A 21,292-nucleotide genomic window follows, 5' to 3' on the forward strand; every position below is an offset into this window, starting at 1 on the left:
CAAAGTACTGGAGCCTCAGCTTCAGGATCTGTCCTTCCAGTGAGCACTCAGGGCTGATTTCCTTCAGAATGGATAGGTTTGATCTTCTTGCAGTCCATGGGACTCTCAAGAGTCTCCTCCAGCACCATAATTCAAAAGCATCAATTCTTTGGTGTTCGGCCTTCTTTATGGGCCAGCTCTTACTTCCATACATCACTACTAGGAAAAGCATAGCTTTAACTATACGGACCTTTGTCAGCAAGGTGATGTCTCTGCTTTTTAAGATGCTGTCTAGGTTTGACATTGCTTTTCTCCCACCCTTCCTCCTCAGCCAAGATCAAAGCAAGGGAGAGATGGGAGATGGGATACAGGAAGCTTCCCTCCATCAGACCCTGCATCCCTCCAGCTCAGTATTGTCTACCCTAAGAGGCAGTGGCTCTCAAAAGTGTCAGGCAGGTTCGTTTCCAGTTGTACGTGGAGATGCCAGGAATCGAACCCAGGAGCCTCAGCAGGGAAAGCATTTGCTCTACCCCTGAGCTACAGCTCTCCTGTGGCTCAGTAATCATTCAGTAGCAAAATTAAATCCTTTCCTTCCCCGCAACACTTCTGCTGTGTGCCAACTCTGCTCCTTCATTTCAATGGGGTTTAGGAGGCAGAATCTCCCAGCACATTGGGTCCCGTGGCTCAGAACTGCTTTCCACTCTGTTGGTCTCAGGGTCACCCTTAAGGATGCAAGAAGGAGAGTCCTGGAGGATCAGACCAAGTTCCAACCTCCTCCAGCCAGATGCCTTCAGCCCTCTTAAGGAGCAGGGTGTGATGACAACATCTCTCTCCTTCTGCCGCTGTCCTTCAGCATCTTGTACTTAGACGTATACTGCCATTGATCAATGAGGCTCCATTCAGCGATGATGTCTAATAATCTGTGGTGAACTTGTCCGAACCCCCTCTAAAAATACCCAAGTCTGCGACCCCTCACTGCATCTTGTGGCAGTGAGTTCCCCAAATTATATGCTTTGTGGAATAGCCCTTCCATTACAATTAGTTGGCTGATATTTATAAATATATGAATATGTGTGTGTGTGGTTTTTGAATGTCTCAGCTGCTGAACGTTTCGGAAGCCGAACGCCGAAAACCTGGAAGTGAATGCTTCCATTTTGGAACGTGCCTCAGAAATTGAATGGCTTCTGAGGTGCGTTTCTCAATTTCCCCCATTGAACTTGCTGACAGCCCTTTGATCCTCAGTTTTTGAACGTTTCGGAAGTCGAATGGACTTCTGGAATGGATTACGTTCGAAAACTGAGGTTCCATGTTTCATGTCTTCCTTAGCTGTTATTTGAGTTCACACAAGCAAAGAGGTTCAAAGGCTACTTTTAGGGACCACATATAATACCCATTCCATAGGGCAGGTGTGAGGAATCTTTGGCCTCCCAGATGTTGCTCAACTACCACTAGGTCCAGCAAGCAGTGATGGTGGGAGTTCAGCAACATCTGGAGGGCCAAAAGTCCTCCACATCTTAATGGCCTGTGACCAAAAGCTTGGAGAATGAACTGGGTGAGCAGGAAACATCGGGGGGAACACCTTCTACCCCTTGGAGTCACCCCTGGCTCCATTTCAGTGAAGAATATCTCTCTTTTCCATGGCATGTAGAATTCTGAATATTTTATTTGGGTGCCTTGCGCTTCCCCTTCCCCCCTCGTGGCTGAACTGCATCATGGGGTTTGTAGTCATTAGCCTGCAGGAGCAGTAAAGTAATTCTCCTGTCTGTTCACAGTCCGACCAAACATCACAGGTGTCAGGGAACTGCCATCGGTTCAGGAGGGAGAGAGGAAAAGCTGGGTGGATTACAGAGAGCCCCCTAAGATCGTGGAAAGCAGCTCCTTCTCGGCGGGGGAGAGTAACCACGCCTCCAGTGGAGAGGAGCTGCAGGGTTCGGAGGAGGCGAGGCATTGCCAGGACACCTTGCCTGGGCAAAGCAGGGAGGGGAGAGGTCCACCGTTACCCACGCCCTCCTTGCGCAGTAAGGTTTCGTGCAGAGAGGGGAGGCGCAGACTGGGAGTCAAGAAATTACTTTGCTGGGGACAATTTAAGCCACGCTCACTCACAGATTCTGCCAATGAATGAGTCAGCCACGGGAGAGTAGTGCTCTGGACAGATAAAGTTTATTTTGCATCAAAAGCAAGGCTTCACGGCTGAGCAGGGAGGTATTTGCCTGCTTGCTCTCGAGCAACCCCTTGGAAACCTAACAACAGGGCTTCTTCACTGGAGAGGAGGTTGCAGAGGTTGGATGGCCATCTGTCATGGATGCTTGAGTTGAGATTCCTGCATTGCAGGGGGTTGGACTAAATGACCCTCAGGGTCCCTTCCCAACTACAATAATAATTAATAACAACAATAATAAATTTTATTTACACCCCGCCCTCCCCAGCCAAGACTGGGCTCAAGGCAGCTAATACCAGATATAAAAACAATTGATTAAAATACAACTTAAAAACAAGATTAAAATATAACATTAAGATGCAGCCTTATTTTAGTAGAAACTCAAATCAAAAACTTTGGGGATGAAAACGTCAAATCTTCACCAAGGCCAACGATCCAGACTGGTCCTACGTGGGCCAGAAAAAAGCCAGGGAAGTCCCCAAATAGGAGTTCCATCATAGAAGGAGAAGGGAAAAAGGAAAGAGGGGCAGGGGATCAAGTTGATTCCAAGCCAAAGGCCAGGCGGAACAACTCTGTCTTACAGGCCCCGCGGAAAGAAATCAGATCCCGCAGGGCCCTGGTTTCATGAGACAGAGCGTTCCACCAGGCCAGAGCCAGTGTTGAAAAGGCCCTGGCTCTGGCTGAGGCTAATCTGACTTCCTTAGGGCCCAGGACCTCTAGGGTGTTGCTATTTATGGACCTTAAGGTCCTCCACGGGGCATACTGGGAGAGGCAATGCTATGATTCTATGATCCCACTGAATCTGCAGAGTGGGAAAATAGTATGGTGCTCAAGAGTTAATGTATTGGATGAATTTAGCTGGTTTGGTGAGCTGAAATAAGAGTTTTTCTTTTTTAAAAAAAGGGTTTGTAAGACATCAGTGCTTACTGATAAAGACCTTCCTTAGTGATGCGATTCCCATTCTCCCTCCTTAGATCACTATCATCTGAGAAACAAAGCCATCCATCTCCTGTTTACAGGTGACAGGGAAAATTGCTTCCCCGCTGCCTTCATAAACATAGTGGGAAACAAAGATCTATTTTATAGCATATTTTAAACCGTGTTTTCTCATTCGCTTTAGATCAAAACTTCGGGTGAAAGAGAAGAAAAGAAAAAAACAGGAGCAGAACAGGCACCCCCATCTCAAATGCTTAATATTCAGAGGAATGTTATTGTGTTTCTTTAAACGGCAATAAAAAGCCTCCCGTTACAGAAAGATCCCATTGCGAGAAAGATAAGATAATATTTCTCCTCCTTCCAAGGCAGAAGGGATGTGAAACAGCTGTAGCTCTGCAGCTGGAGAAGAAGGGAAGTCAGCTGAGGACAAGGGCACCAGTTCTCAGGAAGTGCTGGGCGGGCTTCCTACAAAGAATTTCAGGAGCTGTTGAGGGTGTTGGGAACTGTAGTTCCGTGGAGGGGTCTCCTAACAACTCGTGGTGCCCTTAAGGGAGCCAGCGTGGCATAGCGCCAGGGAGAGACCAGGATTCAAATCTGCACTTGGCCGCAAAGCTCTCACTGGGTGACCTCGGATGTCAGTCACTGCTTCTTGGCCAAACCTACCTCGCAAGGTTGTTGTTGGGATTCAGTGAGGAAGAGGGAGGACCATGGAGACTACATGGAGCTCTGTGGAGAAAAAGGTGGGCTCTTAATGCAATAAACAACAATTAGTTCAGTTTATATACCACCCTTTATCAAAAGATATCAGAGCACAACATTAAAGAAGGCTGATCGCTGAAGAATGGATGCTTTTGAATTATGGTGCTGGAGGAGACTCTTGAGAGTCCCATGGACTGCAAGAAGATCAAACCGATCCATTCTGAAGGAAATCAGCCCTGAGTGCTCACTGGAAGGACAGATCCTGAAGTTGAGGCTCCAATACTCTGGCCACCTCATGAGAAGAGAAGACTCCCTGGAAAAGACCCTGATGTTGGGGAAGATGGAGGGCACAAGGAGAAGGGGACGACAGAGGATGAGATGGTTGGACAGTGTTCTTGAAGCTACCAACATGAGTTTGACCAAACTGTGGGAGGCAGTGGAAGACAGGAGTGTCTGGTGTGCTCTGGTCCATGACTAAACAAACAACAACAACAACAACATTAGAAACACATTACAAAACACCAATGATAAAAATAAAATAAAAGCATACTGATAGACAGCCTAATAGTAAAATAATAATCATAATAAGAGTCTTCTCTCCCACACTTTCAAGGCCATAGGTTTTTCTTAATAACCATAGGTTTGGGTAAAGAGATTTTTTGTTTGTTTGTTTGTTTTGCCTGGCATCTAAAGACAAGTAATGATGGTGCCAAATAAGCCTTTTTGGGGAGAGCATTCCACAATTGAGGAACCACGACAAAAAAGGGGGCTGTTTTCTAATTGTCACCCTCTGGGAGCAGCTACATAGAGAAGGGCCTCAGTGCTGGATTTACGTATAAGCTAAACAAGCTATAGCTTAGGGCATCGGTCTCTTGGGCCCCCCCAAAAAATATAAAGGAAAAAAACCTGGATGAACATTTCCAAAATATAAGATAAAAACCAAATAAAGTGGTACCTCTGGTTGCAAACGGGATCCGTTCCGGAGCCCCGTTCACAACATGAAAGGAATGCAACCCATGTCTGCATGTGCGCGGGTCACGATTCATCACTTCTGTGCATGCGCGTGACATCATTTTGCGCGTCTGCGCATGTGCAAGCGGTGGAACCCGGACGTAACCCTTTCTGGTACTTCCGGGTCACCGCGGGACGCAACCTGAAAAAATGTAACATGAAGCAAACGTAACAAGAGGTATGACTAAAATAAAACCTACATACAGCAACAGTGTTTTGTGTTGGGTAGGCTCCTATGATGTAAGTCATGGGCCCCGCCGGCTAGCCTGCTCCCTAAAATATCACTGGTTTGCTCCTTTCTATATATAGGGTGCCTACATTCTGCATGTGCAAATGGCTTGAGATACCTATTAGGTCCATATATTACAATGCAGCATATATTCAGCACAAAAAACAGTGACCATTTGTTGTTGACAAAGGACAGCTGGACATATAAAGGGCCCCATTACCTTCAGTAGCTCAGGGCCTCATCAAACCTAAACCCAGCCCTGACAAGCACAGGAAGTAAAAGTGGTATAAGAGTGTTTTAAAGGTGTGGCCATGAAGATGAGCAGAGCTGCTGAGCATCTTTATTCAGTTCTCTCAGGACTGTAATCCTTGGGGAGAAATGATGACTCTTTAGCCATCATGGCTGTGTTCTACCTCCACTGTCAGAATACCTCTAAATACCACTTGCTGGGAACCGCAGGTGGGCGGAGAGGTCAGGGCCACCTAGGACAGGCTTTCCACGGGCATCTGGTTGGGCAATGTGAGAACAGGATGCTGGGCCAGTTGAGCCACTGGCCTGATCCAGCAACCTCATCTTACATTCTTATTTGTCTGGTTTGCATTTCGTGCCACTCAGATTCATTAAAAAATAAATAAATAAATTAGGGGTTATAGAGAAAAATACAAAACTTTATATCAAATATCTTTTCCTTTTTTTGTTGTTCAGACTAAGACTTTGATCTAAATACAACAAAAACATAAAGAGAAAGTGGGGGAGAGAAAGAATTAAAGAAAGAGAAAAATAAAGAAATAGAAATAGAAGAGAGAGAGAGAGAGAGAGAGAAATAAAATTCAGAAGGTAAAGGACTTCCAATTCTTCATCTCTCCGCCATAGATAAGTAATATTCACATCATCCACTCCAATGTAACATCCAACAAAGCCACTTTTTACAAACAAACATCACATCCAATCCTCAAATCCAAATGTCATTATTTAATTTTCTTTTTCACACAAAAAGTCCAATCTTTAACAAATGTTTAAAGGGGCTAGATCTAGACACATCAAGAAAGCGTATCAGCAAAACGCGTTGTAAACTTTACGAAATCACGTTGGTGAAAGACGGAACTCCACAGCACCATCTGGTGTCACAAGTGTTGTAATGCATGTAAAATGCTTTTTCTTTACTAGTGTAGCTGAGTCCAATGACTTTTTCCTCTGATTAAACATGTGAATGTCACCATCTCCTTTAGTCCGTTAGTTTTAACAGTCCCCCGCCCCTCAGATTCATGAGATGACTGTCCCCACCCCCATTCTAATATCTTGCCGAATGCAAAAACACACCCTTGTTTAATGAGCAGATTGCTCCAAGGCTGATTTTCTCCTCCAGCTCAGGGTGACGCCACCCCCAAATTGGCTGTGCAGTGCTCCCAAAATTAAGTATGCGTGGAATGAAGAGGCCACCCTAGTAGCCAGTGACGCAATCCAATGAAGCAGACAGAGAAAAACGTATTAAACTACAGAGACACAGCTCTGTTTCCCAACCAAGGGGAACGTGGGATTGGCAAATCGGCCAGGGGCCTGCTGCCTTCCCCAGCACCCGCTGCCTGAGGCCATTGCTTCACTTTGCCTAACGGTAGAGCCGCTGCCCCCCTCCTAGATTCTTGATGCCAACTGATTTCCAGCTACGGAAGAAAGGAAGAAATAAAACTCACTATTGTCTGAGTGTGTTACAAGCAGATTGCCGAGCAAAAATAATAAATAAATAGAAAGGAAATGGAAAAAAAGGAGAAAAGCCAGCCAATCAGGTCGCAGGGATTTATCAACCGTTATCTTAAATAACCCACGGAGCTGTTTGAACAAAGGGGAACGGTAAGAAGCATGCCATGGCAACTGAGTGGAAGAGATCCGGCGTTATCTTCAAGGCTGCAGATGAGCCGCTCTCATCACCATCACGCTTAGGGGGCCGACTGACGCCAATGCCATGCCCCATGGCATTTTAGCCTCCTCGGAAAGTTACTGCCCCTTTTTCCACCCACAGCTGCACACTGTTCTTTCGCAAGGCTGGAACATCAAGAACCGTCACTGGGTTCTTGCCTCTGAGGAGTGGGGCCGGTGTGTTCCCTGAGCCTACCCTGCTCTGTACCACTTCCACCCCGCTCTTTTAATAACCCCCAATGGATGTCTGTGTGGGGTGTATGGGGTGTTGGGAGAGGGGTGGCACCTCTGTTGGGTGAAAGATTTTCATTGGATCCCAGTACATTTCCGAGCACAATTCAAAGTGTTGGTGCTGACCTTGCAAGCCCTAATTGGCCTCGGCCCAGTATACCTGAAGGAGCGTTTCCACCCCCATCGTTCTGCCCGGACACTGAGGTCCAGCTCCAGGGGCCTTCTGGCAGTTCCCTCACTGCAAGAAATGAGGTTACAGGGAACCAGGCCAGAGGGCCTTCTTGGTAGTGGTACCTGCCCTGTGGAACGCCCTCCCAGCAGATGTCAAGGCAATAAACAACTATTTTACTTTTAAAAGACAACTGAAGGCAGTTTTTAATGTCTGATGCTGTATTGTTTTTAATATTCGGTTGGAAGCCTCCCAGAGTGGCTGGGGACACCCAGCCAGATGGGCAGGGTATAAATAATAAATTATTATTATTATTATTATTATTATTATTATTATTATTATTAGACACATTGTGCTCCTTCTGGGGTAGCTTGTCCACCTCTGGTCCTCCCCACCCTGGGCTCAAGTCTCACCTGTGGCTCCTAGAAGCTGTCAGCATGTGACAGTGGCCACACCCTGGGAATGGCTTTGACTGGCTGGCTAAACCAGGTGAAGGTAGCTGATGGGTCTCTAACCCTCAATGAGTTAGGGACTTCCTCTGGAGGCAGGCTCCAGCATATTGGGTGGACAAGACCAAGAGTGGATCCAACAGCCAGGAAGGTGGCTTCTGCACATGCTCAGGGAGGGAAGTGAGGGGTAAGTGGGGCTTGCCAACCTGGGAAGGTTGCTCATATACAGTAGGAGAAAGAAATCTTGGGCCCTAATCTTCTGCTGCCTTGTGGGACATCTTTGGGAGAGAAAAAAGGCTCAGGGGTAGGTAAATTCTGCACAAATCTGGAGTCCCTAAGATGGTTGGGTGGTGCCTTGAATGACTCCTTCCAGCACCTCCTGCAGTCAAGATGGCGCCAAACATCTTGCTCTGCTTTCCTTTGGACCACATCAGCGACACTGAGTGGGGGGCAGGGTTCATGTCATCTGAGCATCCCAGGACCCCCATATACCTGCCCAGGCTTGTGCCCCAGGGAGGTCACTTTGGCACTGCTAATGCAGTGGTTTGATGTCACCCCTGGAGGCACACTCCATTGTCTCATGAGACAGACCGATGCCAACAACAACAACAACAACAACAACAACAATAATAATAATAATAATAAAATTTCTTTATATCCCGCCCTCCCCAGCCAAAGCCGGGCTCAGAGCGGCTAACAACAGTAAAACGAAAAAAATCCTTCCAGTAGCACCTTTAAGACCAACTAAGTTAGTTCTTGGTATGGGCTTTCGTGTGCAAGCACACTTCTTCAGATACACACTTAGTTGGTCTTAAAGGTGCTACTGGAAGGATTTTTTTTTATTTTGACTATGGCAGACCAACACGGCTACCTATCTGTAACTGGAACAGTAAAACGATAACACATTCTAAAATCATTTCATTATAAAATTAATTCCAATCAAATTAATGGCAACCATTGGGCTAGAAGTTCTGTGAGGATTGCCAAAGGAGGGAGTCAGGCTGTGCCTTGGCCAAAGGCCTGGTGGAACAGCTCTGTCTTGCAGGCCCTGCGGAAAGATGTCAAGTCCCGCAGGGCCCTAGTCTCTTGTGACAGAGCGTTCCACCAGATCGGAGCCACAGCCGAAAAAGCCCTGGCTCTGGTTGAGGCCAGCCTAACGTCTCTGTGGCCTAGGACCTTCAAGATGTTTTTGTTTGAAGACCGTAAGTTCCTCTGTGGGACATACCAGGAGAGGCGGTCCCGTAGGTATGAGGGTCCTAGGCCACATAGGGCTTTGAAGGTTAAAACCAGCACCTTAAACCTGATCCTAGTGGATCGGAAGTGGATATGTGCTCCCTGCAGCAGACTAGGGTTGGCATAGGACCCAGGAGCCCAGGGTTCACATCCTTTCTCAGTCCTGGGAATGCTCACGGATAGAGATATTGGGCCAGTGGCCATCTCTCAGGCCAACCTCTGTCGCAGGGTTGTTGTGAGGATAACCTGGGGAAGGGGAGAACCCATGGAGTTTCCTAGCCCTGACATCTGTAGGATATTTGAAGATAAAAACTGGAAGCCAATCGATCCCCGCTCTGTTTTAATGCTACCCAGCAGTTTGCAGGCATAATACCCCTCTGCGTAACATGCAAACAGAATCTGTATGCTTTTAGAAGGCGCACAAACACACGCATGCCCCACATTCCAGCTGTGCAGGACAGTAAGCCGGCAGCCTACAGGCTCAGATGGCTGTGCTTTCAGGAAAGCAATTAAAATGATGGATTATCCAGGTACAGAGCTGGTGCTCTCGAGCAGGAAAATAAATGCATCAGATTTCGCGGGGGTTAGGCACGTTTACGAAATCGTGCTAAGGGGTCGCTAGGTGACCGGCCTGCTTGTTGATAAGGGAAAGGGCAGATCGTGAGCCCCCTTCCTTTGGCGTGAAGGAGCTGCAGGAGAGCAAGAGGGCAGATCCCAGGGCTGGCTTTTTCAGGGTCCAGGAGTCGGGGTCCTCTCTGGGTGATGAAGCGGAGGTCTCCAAAACAGGAGGGAAAGGGCAAACAGGACATGCCATCCCATGAGCCTGCAGGGCCAGTGAGACCACTTCTCTGGCCAGAGGATGGGGCATTGCCAGCTTAAGACATGGAAGACTTCATGGAGGACCTTGTGTGGCTAGAGACTCCCTAGCACTTATCATATGCTCAGTTAGAGTGTGGTGCTGATAATGCCACGGTTGCAGGTTTGTTCCCCGTACGGGACAGGTGCATATTCCTGCATTGCAGGGTGTTGGGATAGATCAGGCACCCCAAACTCGGCCCTCCAGATGTTTTGGGACTACAACTCCCATCATCCCTAGCTAACAGGACCAGTGGTCAAAGATGATGGGAATTGTAGTCCCAAAACATCTGGAGGGCCTAGTTTGAAGATGCCTGGGCCCTTTCCAACTCTACAATTCTGTGATGTCATGATCACAGCAAGGGGCTATTCTTTGCTCTCTAGCCAGTTATCTTTAACCTAGCCAGGCATTATCTCCTTGCTGGAGTACTGCATGCACTGCCACTGATTCCTATTCCTCTCCCTCTCCCTTCCACTACCACTCCTGACAGCCTGGTAAATCAAGACGAAGGATGAACAGGCAAAATGACCGGCGAGCATTCAGCTCAGGCCTTGCAGTGGGTCTCCTCCAAGTCGCAGCGCGGGCAGGCGGAAATGCTCCCTTTCTTGCCTTCGCCATTGTAAACAAGGACAACCGATCGATACTTAAGCCAATTTCACAGGTCATAAAGCTCGCAGCGGTAAGGCAAAGAGTGCAGGTAAGGCGGGAAGCCGCTGCGCAGAGGACTTCGCCGCTGTCGCAAGACAGGGGAGGAAATGAAAAGATATGGAAGAAGAGTTTGGTGAGGTGAAAGAAACCTCGAGGGACCAGAACAGGTTTCCTACAAGGAAATGCTAAAGCTCTCTCTCCCCACTTTTTTTTGGAAGGGTTTTTAGTTTTGGGAGGATAAAGAAGATGACTAAGGGAAGATTCTACAAAATTCTCATCTGTAAGATGTGGCAGAGGTTGGCAGAAGTGAAACTGTGGGGAAGGACAACACAGAGGGGAAATGTTCTCCCTTTCCTCAAACGCTGGAAGTCAGAGTGGCCCGATAATGCTGATCGGAGGCAGATACAGGGGAAACCAAAAGGAATGAAATGGACTGTAAAACTGCAAAATCCTTCGTTTAAGAAAGCCCTCTTTTCCACATTTGCAAGTTCAATGAAATCGCGTCTCGTAATACGGGGAGATGAGAAGCTACTTGAGTTCCCAGGGTGAACATGAAATTTATTATGGTCAGAGACCAGCCTGAGAAACACAAATGGAACTACAATCCCAATAGCAAAACAAACATTTAAAACAATATACAACAATAGATTTTAAGTTTAAAAGTGTGATAGGCATATAAACACATAAAAACTTTAAAATAGACAACCTTAGAGAAATGACCCAAAGATTTCCCAGGCAATCCCTCTTCTCAGCGAATTCTGGGAATTGTCAGAAGATAAAAACAGCCTGTTGGACCAGGCCATTGGCTCATCTGTTCCAGCATCATGTTCTCACAGTGGCCAACCAGATGCTTGTGGGAATCTGGGAAGAAGGATTCGAGCCCATGGGCACCTTCGGCTCCTGTGAAGGACCACCTCCCCAAATGTGACCCAGGTCCTGCTGTGCTATTATTATTATTATTATTATTATTATTAGTAGTAGTAGTAGTAGTACCATTCCCATCTGACTGTGTTGCCCCAGCCACTCTGGGTGGCTTCCAACATACAGTGGTACCCTGGTTTGCAACTGTTTTGGATTACAACCGTTTTGAATCATAGAATCATAGAATCATAGAGTTGGAAGAGACCACAAGGGCCATCGAGTCCAACCCCCTGCCAAGCAGGAAACACCATCAGAGCACTCCTGACATATGGTTGTCAAGCCTCTGCTTAAAGACCTCCAAAGAAGGAGACTCCACCACACTCCTTGGCAGCAAATTCCACTGTCGAACAGCTCTTACTGTCAGGAAGTTCTTCCTAATGTTTAGGTGGAATCTTCTTTCTTGTAGTTTGGATCCATTGCTCCGTGTCCGCTTCTCTGGAGCAGCAGAAAACAACCTTTCTCCCTCCTCTATGTGACATCCTTTTATATATTTGAACATGGCTATCATATCACCCCTTAACCTCCTCTTCTCCAGGCTAAACATGCCCAGCTCCCTTAGCCGTTCCTCATAAGGCATTTTGGATTACAACCACGTCAAACCCGGAAGTACGTGTCCGTTTTTTTGGATTACAACCCATTTTTTTGGAGGCCCCATTGGTGAAAACGTGCCTTGGGTTGCAACCTGTTTTGGTTTACAACCGGACCTCCGGAACGGATTATGGTTGTAAACCAAGGTACCACTGCATATAAAATCTGCCTGATGGCAGACGATAGGAAACATCTGTGACTAACTTTTGTTTGGAACTACAGTATAAAATATATAATTTTACAGTAACCTACAGCACATGCACACTTAGTTTGGCAGTGTTCCTTAAAGTTACACAGCAAAAATAAATAAATCTCCATTTATTTTAGCAGATTTAACCATTCATAGACACAGGATACTTGTGCCTGTATTCCAATATCAGTACATAAACCATTACTTTTCCAGTGAGCAAACTACTGGTGTTTTTGCCATCTGAAGCCCTTCTCTGTATGCCCTCTCCAGGGGAGGTCCTGAGGGTGGCAACACAAGAGCAGACCTTATCAGTGATGGCCCCCTATGTGTGGAATGCCCTTCTCTAGGAGGCTCACCTGGTGCCAGCAATACATAGCATTAGACACCAGGCAAAACATATTTTTATTTTTTGCCAGACCTTTGGCTTTTAATTGTCTATGGCCTTCTTGAGTGGGTGGTAAGTTTTGATCCTGCATTTTAGGATGGGTTTTAGATACTTTAATGCTCTGTTTCATGTGGGGATTTATGTCTGTTATTTATTTATTTGCTCTGGCAAAGAAAGCAACTACGGTGGTACCTTGTTTCTCAAACACCTTGGTACTCAAACAACTTGGAACCCAAACACTGCAAAACCAGAAGTAAATGTTCTGGTTTGTGAACTTTTTTAGGAATCCGAACGTGCTCCATTTTGAGTGTTACGCTTCCGTTTTGAGTGCCACACTTCCGTTTTGAGTGTTACGCTGAGGTCTGTCTGTTTTTGCTATTTCTTTTGCATTTTTGTTTTTGCGGTTCTTTTTGTTTTGTTTTTGTGACTGTGTGGAACCCAGTTCAGCTATTGATTGATTGATTGTGTGACTGCAGTACACTGTTTTTTGCTTTCACTTTATGGATCAATGGTCTCGTTAGATAGTAAAATTCATGTTAAATTGCCGTTTTAGGGGTTGTTTTCAAAAGTCTGGAATGGATTATTCCATTTTGCCTTACTTTCTATGGGAAAGCATGCCTTGGTTTTTGGAACGGACTTCTGGAATGGATTAAGCTTGAGAACCAAGGTACTGCAGTCAGTTTAAATATTACTACTCCTGATAATGTGTAAAGGTTTGTGTCCCACCTCTGGATGCAAACTTCCTAACAGCAAACAGATGAACAGTTAGCGGCCAGCAGGTGACACAAAGCCTAGAGTGGCCAACTCCTTGCTGCAGAAACTGAGCAGAACTCTAGGGCCAGGCTGGCTTTCCTCTGACCTGAGGCTTCCCCTTCTGCCACAGTCCTTTCTCATGTCACTCATTAAATGGCCCACTTCAAAATTTTATTTTATTTTTTGCCCCGAAAAGGGATGCAGTGAAAAGGCAGAGCAGCGAGCTGAAATTAGGCCATGGGTTTTGCTTAGACAGGTGCCACGAGGGGGGAAAGTGGCAAGCTTGCAATTTGCTCTTTTCAAAGGCGTTAATGTTTACAGCCTGCTTTTGTATCAGCCCGGGTGGCTGTCAAGCAGCACGCGGGAGGAAATGCTAATTCAGCTCAGCAATCAATGGGACTTTTCTTGAGCGACACAGGATAATTTTGCCTAGAGAGAAACAAATTCCGCAAAAGAGGTAAACAGCTGAAGTTCATGCATGCCTCCCTCTCCCTACAGCGAACGCAACGCCCCAAACCGATTGGCTCATTTGGCAAAGCACACGCACCCCAGACATTGGGAAACTGAGCTTGCATTTAAATACCTGTGGTTCATGAGAGATGGGCTGAAGACTGAGAAGAAGAAGAAGAGTTTGGATTTGATATCCCGCTTTATCACTACCTGAAGGAGTCTCAAAGCGGCTAACATTCTCCTTTTCCTTCCTCCCCCACAACAAACACTCTGTGAGGTGAGTGGGGCTGAGAGACTTCAGAGAAGTGTGACTAGCCCAAGGTCATCCAGCAGCTGCATGTGGAGGAGCGGGGAAGCGAACCCGGTTCACCAGATTACAAGTCCACCACTCTTAACCACTACACCACACTGACTGAGCCAGCAGTCGCCATGGACTAGGGGGAGAACCATAGCTCAGTGTTAGAGCAACTGCTTTGCATGCACAAGGTTCAGAGGTTCACTCCCTGGCATCTCCAGGTAGGGCTGGGAAAGAACCCTGCCAGCAGGGCTGATCCCAAGTTCTGATGTAAAACAAGAACAAGATCAAAGGTAGATGACATGGTCACTGTTGGACTCCTGTTAGACTCAACCAGCATGGTGAAAGGTCAGGGATGATGGGAGTTGAAGTCCAGCAGTAACTGCAGGGCACCGAGTCTGGGAAGGCTGACCAACAGCGTGGCTTAGTTCAGGATGGGGGAATGTCAGGGACCGTTCTGAGGAGGGCTGCATGGAGGAGAAATGGTGGGAGCCTCACCCTCCCCCTGCTCCTGATCTGGATCTGAATCTTCCCAGGAGCAGAGGGCAGTATAGATTTGGAACAGTGGTTTGCAGAGGGGCATAGTTCAGAAGGCAAAGCTGGGAAATACTAGTGTGTTGGCCTAGGACTGGAGCTCAGACTCAGAACCAGAGGAGACTCAGTTTGCACTGGATCCTTTGCCTCAGGCATCATCTGAACCAAGTCTGGGGCTTGATCCTGAAGAGTCCCAGTCTGCACAGGTTCCCCTGCAACAAACACCTGCTGGCCTGAGCCTGCCCTGGCTCCAGATGCGGGGATTTCCTCATTGCCTTCAGCTGGGCCATCACTTACAGCTGCTCCACTACCAGATGGATCAGGAGAGGCTGAGAAGGCTCCTGGGTCTAGTAACCCACCGACGTCTCCCGAGCTGCAGAGACTAAGGTCTGAGAGAAGGAGAGACCTGAGTACTTGCAGGAGGCGTGTTCGCCTTTCGCCGAAACAGGGAGGTGAGTCGCCGGGGGATCAGGACCGGCCATTACCCCGACAAAGATAAAAGGCGGATGGACCCTGCCCCAGGTTGCGGGAGCAACATTGCTGTATGCCAGATCCTGCCTGGGTTCTGGCATACCTGGTTTCCTGCCTCAGCCCTGTTGGACTGACTCCTAACAGAACTTCTGGATTCTGGACTGGTCCTGGACCACATTTCAAGGGGCACCCCTGGGCCCAGCACAACTGAATGGGGAACAACTAGGAGAAGAAGCACTGAAAGAGAGAGGGTTAACAGATTCACCGTCCCTGGAAAGCATTCATCCGCTCTCCCCAAGGTCAAGAAGAGCTCAGAAAGTGGCAGAGCAGAAAGCACACAAAACACAGAGGGAACAAGCTCAGATTACAAGACGTAGAAGAGGCGTAGATTAACAGGGATGTAAGGGGTGGAATCCTTAATTAGGAGCACTGCCATTTCTAGGAGCTGGATTCTTTGTTCTCTTGCTGTGATTATTAAAGTTTCTAACTGGTAAGAAGACCCATTTCCCTTTGTTCTTCTTATCTACTGCCACTGGAGCGGGGCGGTGGGGGAGCCAATTCTCTGAAGCCTGACAGGGAATTTGTGGACCTCCAGATGTTGTGGGACTCCAAAGGTCAGGGGAAGGATGGGAGCTGGCATCTGGCAAAATCTGGAGGACGCCATGTTGGGTGCTCCTGAACTAGATTAACTGAAACAGGTATGAATATAATACTTGTTATAAACAATAGCTTTACCTGTTAATTTGCTAGCTGCCCCGAGTGGGCTTTATATATAAAGGCAGTTTACACATATTTTAAGTATTAGGGTTGCACCCCTGCTTTCTCCACCCACCAATCCCACTGCTATCCCCCCTTGCTTTATTCAAATCTCTGTCATTGTTTAAAAGCCACTTTTTCCTTCTCGGTATCACTCCAACCCTGCTTTACTCAAATCTCTGCAGTTGTTTACAATCACATTTTCCCCCTCCGTGACCCTCCATCTCTGCTTTTACTCAAACTTCTGCCACCGTTTAAAATCACCGTTCCCCACCCCTCAGTGTTCCTCCACCCCACATTTTGCTCAGACTTCTGCCATTGTTTACAACAGCCGCTCTGTTTCCTTTCAGTGCCTCTTCCTTCTCACTGTAGTCAAAGTGTTTCCTTGTCCATTTCTCAGCTGCCTTATGTGAAAGAGATAAAGGATGTGGAGCCCTAAAAATGTCCCATCACTTTTCCTCTCTCAGTATCCCTACCATCTTGCTCACATGCCATGACTGCTGCTGTTGTGCAACCTGGCTTAATTTTCGTTCCCTTATTCTGCCCTGACTTCATGTAAATCTAGGACTGTGATGAAGCACTACCAATCCTCCAGTGTAGGCTGGATGATAACATTCTTACATTTTTATGATATAGACAGAAATAAATTCATGGTGTTCTTTATTACTTCTGCCCTCCCACCCAAACATTTATATTTGACTCTTTGTCCAAAAGAGAGGCTTCCACAGCAGCTTAGAAATATCTGTGGTAAGAAAGTGACAGACCATATAACATCGGTCCTGAAATACCTACATTGGCTCCCAGTACATTTCCAAGCACAATTCAAAGTGTTGGTGCTGACCTTGAAAGCCCTAAACAGCCTCACCCCAGTATACCTGAAGGAGCGTCTCCACCCCCATCATTCTGCCTGGACACTGAGGTCCAGCGCCGAGGGCCTTCTGGCTGTTTCCTCACTGCGAGAAGCAAAGCTACAGGGAACCAGGCAGAGGGCCTTCTCAGTAGCGGCACCCGCCCTGTGGAACACCCTCCCATCAGATGTCAAAGAAATAAACAACTTCCTGACATTTAGAAGACATCTGAAGGCAGCCCTGTTTAGGGAATTTTTAAACGTGTGACATTTTAATGTATTTTTAATCTTTGTTGGAAGCTGCTCAGAGTGGCTGGGGAAACCCAGCCAGATGGGTGGGGTACAAATAATAAATTATTATTATTATTATTATTATTATTAAGGCTTGGAATCTAAAACACACAACATGAAAGGGGGAAAAGATTGGGAGGATAGAGGAATACAAAATAAAACTCAGCTACTGTTTCCTAATACAGTGGTACCTCAGGTTAAGTACTTAATTCGTTCCGGAGGTCCGTACTTAACCTGAAACTGTTCTTAACCTGAAGCACCACTTTAGCTAATGGGGCCTCCTGTTGCCGCCGTGCCGCCGGAGCCTGATTTCTGTTCTTATCCTGAAGCAAAGTTCTTAACCTGAAGCACTATTTCTGGGTTAGCGGAGTCTGTAACCTGAAGTGTATGTAACCTGAAGCATACGTAACCTGAGGTACCACTGTAACAGAGTTCTTGTAACGAATGTCCGAAACTGCCATATAAATGTAGATTTTATCCTATTGTTCATCTGCATTGCATAAATACACTGAAGTAGACAACCATGGCCTCTTGGCAAAAGAAGATGTTTGCTGAAGGACAGATTGTTTATAGCCACAGAAGACTGAACATTGCAGCCTTGGTCACGTAGCACAACATCTGCAATGGCAAAACTCTCCATTAAATCATTTCGCCTCTTTGATATCAAGAGCAGAAACACCTTGCATGTTTATTATTGGCAAAACACCAATCTGGTTCTTCTGTTTTCTGTTCAGTGTCTCACTGACAGGTGTGTAACAGAACCAAGGCTTCATCTTGCCATCAACAAAACCAGGCACTTCAATGCACTGCAGAGTAGATGGGGTAGTGTTGAAGAAACATTGACGGCCAATGAACAGGAATGGGGCATGAATTTGATTTTGCTGCATTCTAATGAGAAGCTACCTTATTTGTACTTCCCAAATGAACATGGGAACTTCAGCTTATCGATCTTCTGGAAGTCGCACTTCTCTGGGTTTTCCAGTGCAGTTCCCCAACTGAACAGCATGCACCAAAATACAAATATTTGGGAGATGTGTGACTAAAAATGCATGAAAATAGCATGCAAGGATGCATTATTTTAGGGGAAACTGCTTGCAAAAGTATGTAGACCTAAAAGCAAAAAATAAAAAATAAAATAAAAAATGGGCTTCTTGGGAGAAATGTGCTCTAAAATGCTGACAGATTTTCACGGAGACAAATTGCTGCAGAAATGTGCAGGAATGAATTTGATGGGGGTGGGAATGACGAACTTAGAAAGACTGAAATTGACAAATCTGCCCATCCCTAGCAGCGAAAAGGAAACTGAGAACTTGTAGGGATGGGTGGATCAAATTGTTTCTAGTCCATGTCACTTCCACCTGTGTTTATTCATATGCCTGATTTGCCATATTAAAGGACCCATTCTACGCACACAAAGCTGGCACAAAGTTACATCATATCCAAACCCTGTTAAGCAGGTGGGGAAAACAAAGCTCTGTACCAGGTTCCCATATCACATGATTGAGCTGAGCCCGCTTAGTAATGCACCCCAGAATGCCTGTTTTGGAGACATATATTGGTCTCAGCTAAACCAGCTTTGGACCAAATGACTGAGCCCCAACTGAGCTGGGATGAATAAATTGTGCTGACATGTCTCTGGCTGAGCCAGGGATGGGGACTTAATGCCAGCTGAGCCAGGAATCAGCAGCCTGAGCTGGAGATCCACCGGATCATATGTTGCACATCCTGGCAAAACATGCCATAAAACTGACCCCTTAATCTATAAATACATCCTTAATTATGTGATAAAACATGTATTTTATCACAAAATACTTATTCAAATGCATATACCATCTCATTGCATGCCTTTCTAAACGCATTGTGTCCTAAATGATGCATTTTAAACATATTTTGGCACTTTTTGAGATTTCTAGGAAAACCCTTGAGAATACTTGGATATTGCTGCTCATTCTCCTGGCTCCTTGCAAAGGCGAGTTTGCTTAGGAAGCAGGAACCTGACAGAAAGCAGTCTCTCTCTCTCTCTCTCTCTCTCTCTCTCTCTCTCTCTCTCTGTGTGTGTGTGTGTGGCAAGCTAGGCCTGAATATAGGAGGAGTTTGGGCTCAGCTCATAATAGGCTATGGATTTCCCCTTATCTTCTACTGCTTTCGGACTTCCACCCTCCTAGTCAGGCTTCTTTCACAGAGCCACTCAGGGATCATGGTGTACATTATGTATAAGTTAAACAAGCTATAGCTTGGGGACCCAAGAAATTTTAAGGGGGGGGGGAACTGGATGTACATTTCCAAAATATAAGATAAAAAAGAAATAAAATAAAACCTACATACAGCAACAGTGTTTTGTGTTGTGTAGGCTCCTATGATGTAAGTCATGGGCCCCGCCTGCTAGCCTGCTCCCTAAAATATCACTGGTTTGCCCATTTCAATATATAGAAGTGGCTTTGTCATGCTGGCCACATGACCCAGAAGCTCCCTCGGCCAATAAAGCGAGATGAGCGCCGCAACCCCAGAGTCGGTCACGACTGGACCTAATGGGCAGGGGTCCCTTTACCTTTATATATAGGGTGCCTACATTCTGCATGTGCAAATGGCTTTAGATACCTATTAGTTCCATAAATTACCACAGGGCAAATATTCAACACAAAAAACTGTGACAATTGTTGTTGACAAAGAACAGATGGACATATAAAGGGCCCCATTGCCTTCAGTAGCTTAGGGCCTCATCACACCTAAATCTGGCCCTGTGTACATATGATGTTGCAGCACTACATAGCCAATCAAGACCTGAGAGCCAGTGTGGTGTAGTGGTTAAGAGCGGTAGTCTTGTAATCTGGGGAACCGGGTTTGCGTCTCCGCTCCTCCACATGCAGCTGCTGGGTGACCTTGGGCCAGTCACACTTCTTTGAAGTCTCTCAGCCCCACTCACCTCACAGAGTGTTTGTTGTGGGGGAGGAAGGGGAAGGAGGATGTTAGCCGCTTTGAGACTCCTTAAAGGGAGTGAAAGGCGGGATATCAAATCCAAACTCTTCTTCTTCTTCTTCTTCTTCTGGGTACACGGTGACCTCACTGAGAGCAAACAAAACGGCTTCAGAGTGAAGGTAAAAACTACAAGGACTGGTTGCATGGGTGATCCTAGCCAGCAGGGAAGTGATGGCTTAACCAGAGACAAGTGAAGCATGTTCAGAGCCCTGTTTTATGATTGGGTGGACACTTCCGTCCTGTTTTGCAAATGTCCTTGACAGCTTTCCAAAAGGGGGTCATCTCTCGATGCCGATGGAACGGAGCCCCCTTTCAGCTCAGCCCCGATCTAAAAGGAAATCGAGATGTGCGAGGGAAGAATGATCTCCCCCTGAAGACCCATCGAACAAAAGAAACACATCCCTCAGATATAAACTGAGTAAGTTTGGTAAACTCTCCTCTGCCATTGGTCGATACAGCATGGTTACCTAGTAACCAAAGTTCGCATCTGTGGCATTCAGCCACCAGGGGAACGAACAAATGATTCTATGGAAACAGGCATTGTCTCTTTATGAGCTTGACACTGGTTCTTTGCTCTGAGATGTCCACCATTTCTCTCTCTCTCTCTCTGTTGAGGAATAATGCAAATTCAAGCAAGGAACAAAACAGTGCAAGAGTCCATAATGACCCTGACAATTAACTATCCCAGGGCTGACTTGATGAATGGGAGAAGAAAGAACCCACCTCTCAGTTCTTCCTTTATTATGTTTCATACAAAGGCTCTAAAAAGCTGGGAGGTTTCAAGATTTCCCAAACAAATGGTGTGTTAAAATGACATCAATTTATGTACATTTAGAGCAGACATGAAGAAACTGCCCACGGTATATAAAGTATATGCATAAGTGTATATATGGGGCAGGCAGGTGGGCTTCCACCTTGAAATCTGTGCTCCTGGCTAAGAGTAACAGATCTCTGTGGGGATCATAGAACTGTATACAGTGGTACCTCGGGTTAAGAACTTAATTCGTTCTGGAGGTCCGTTCTTAACCTGAAACTGTTCTTAACCTGAAGTACCACTTTAGCTAATGGGGCCTCCTGCTGCTGCCGTGCCATTGCTGCACAATTTCTGTTCTCATCCTGAAGCAAAGTTCTTAACCCGAGGTAATATTTCTGGGTTAGCGGAGTCTGTAACCTGAAGCATCTGAAACCTGAGGTACCACTGTAGTTGGAAGGGGCCCTGAGGGTTATCTAGTCCAACCCCCTGTAAAGAAATGAGATTCTTCTGGCATGACTTGCTTTTGAGAAACCCATGCTAGGTTTTAGTATTCACAGCATCCTTTTCTA

The sequence above is a fragment of the Podarcis pityusensis genome (genome assembly GCF_964106645.2).
Source record: "Podarcis pityusensis genome assembly, chromosome: 14".
Lineage (NCBI taxonomy): Eukaryota > Metazoa > Chordata > Lepidosauria > Squamata > Lacertidae > Podarcis > Podarcis pityusensis.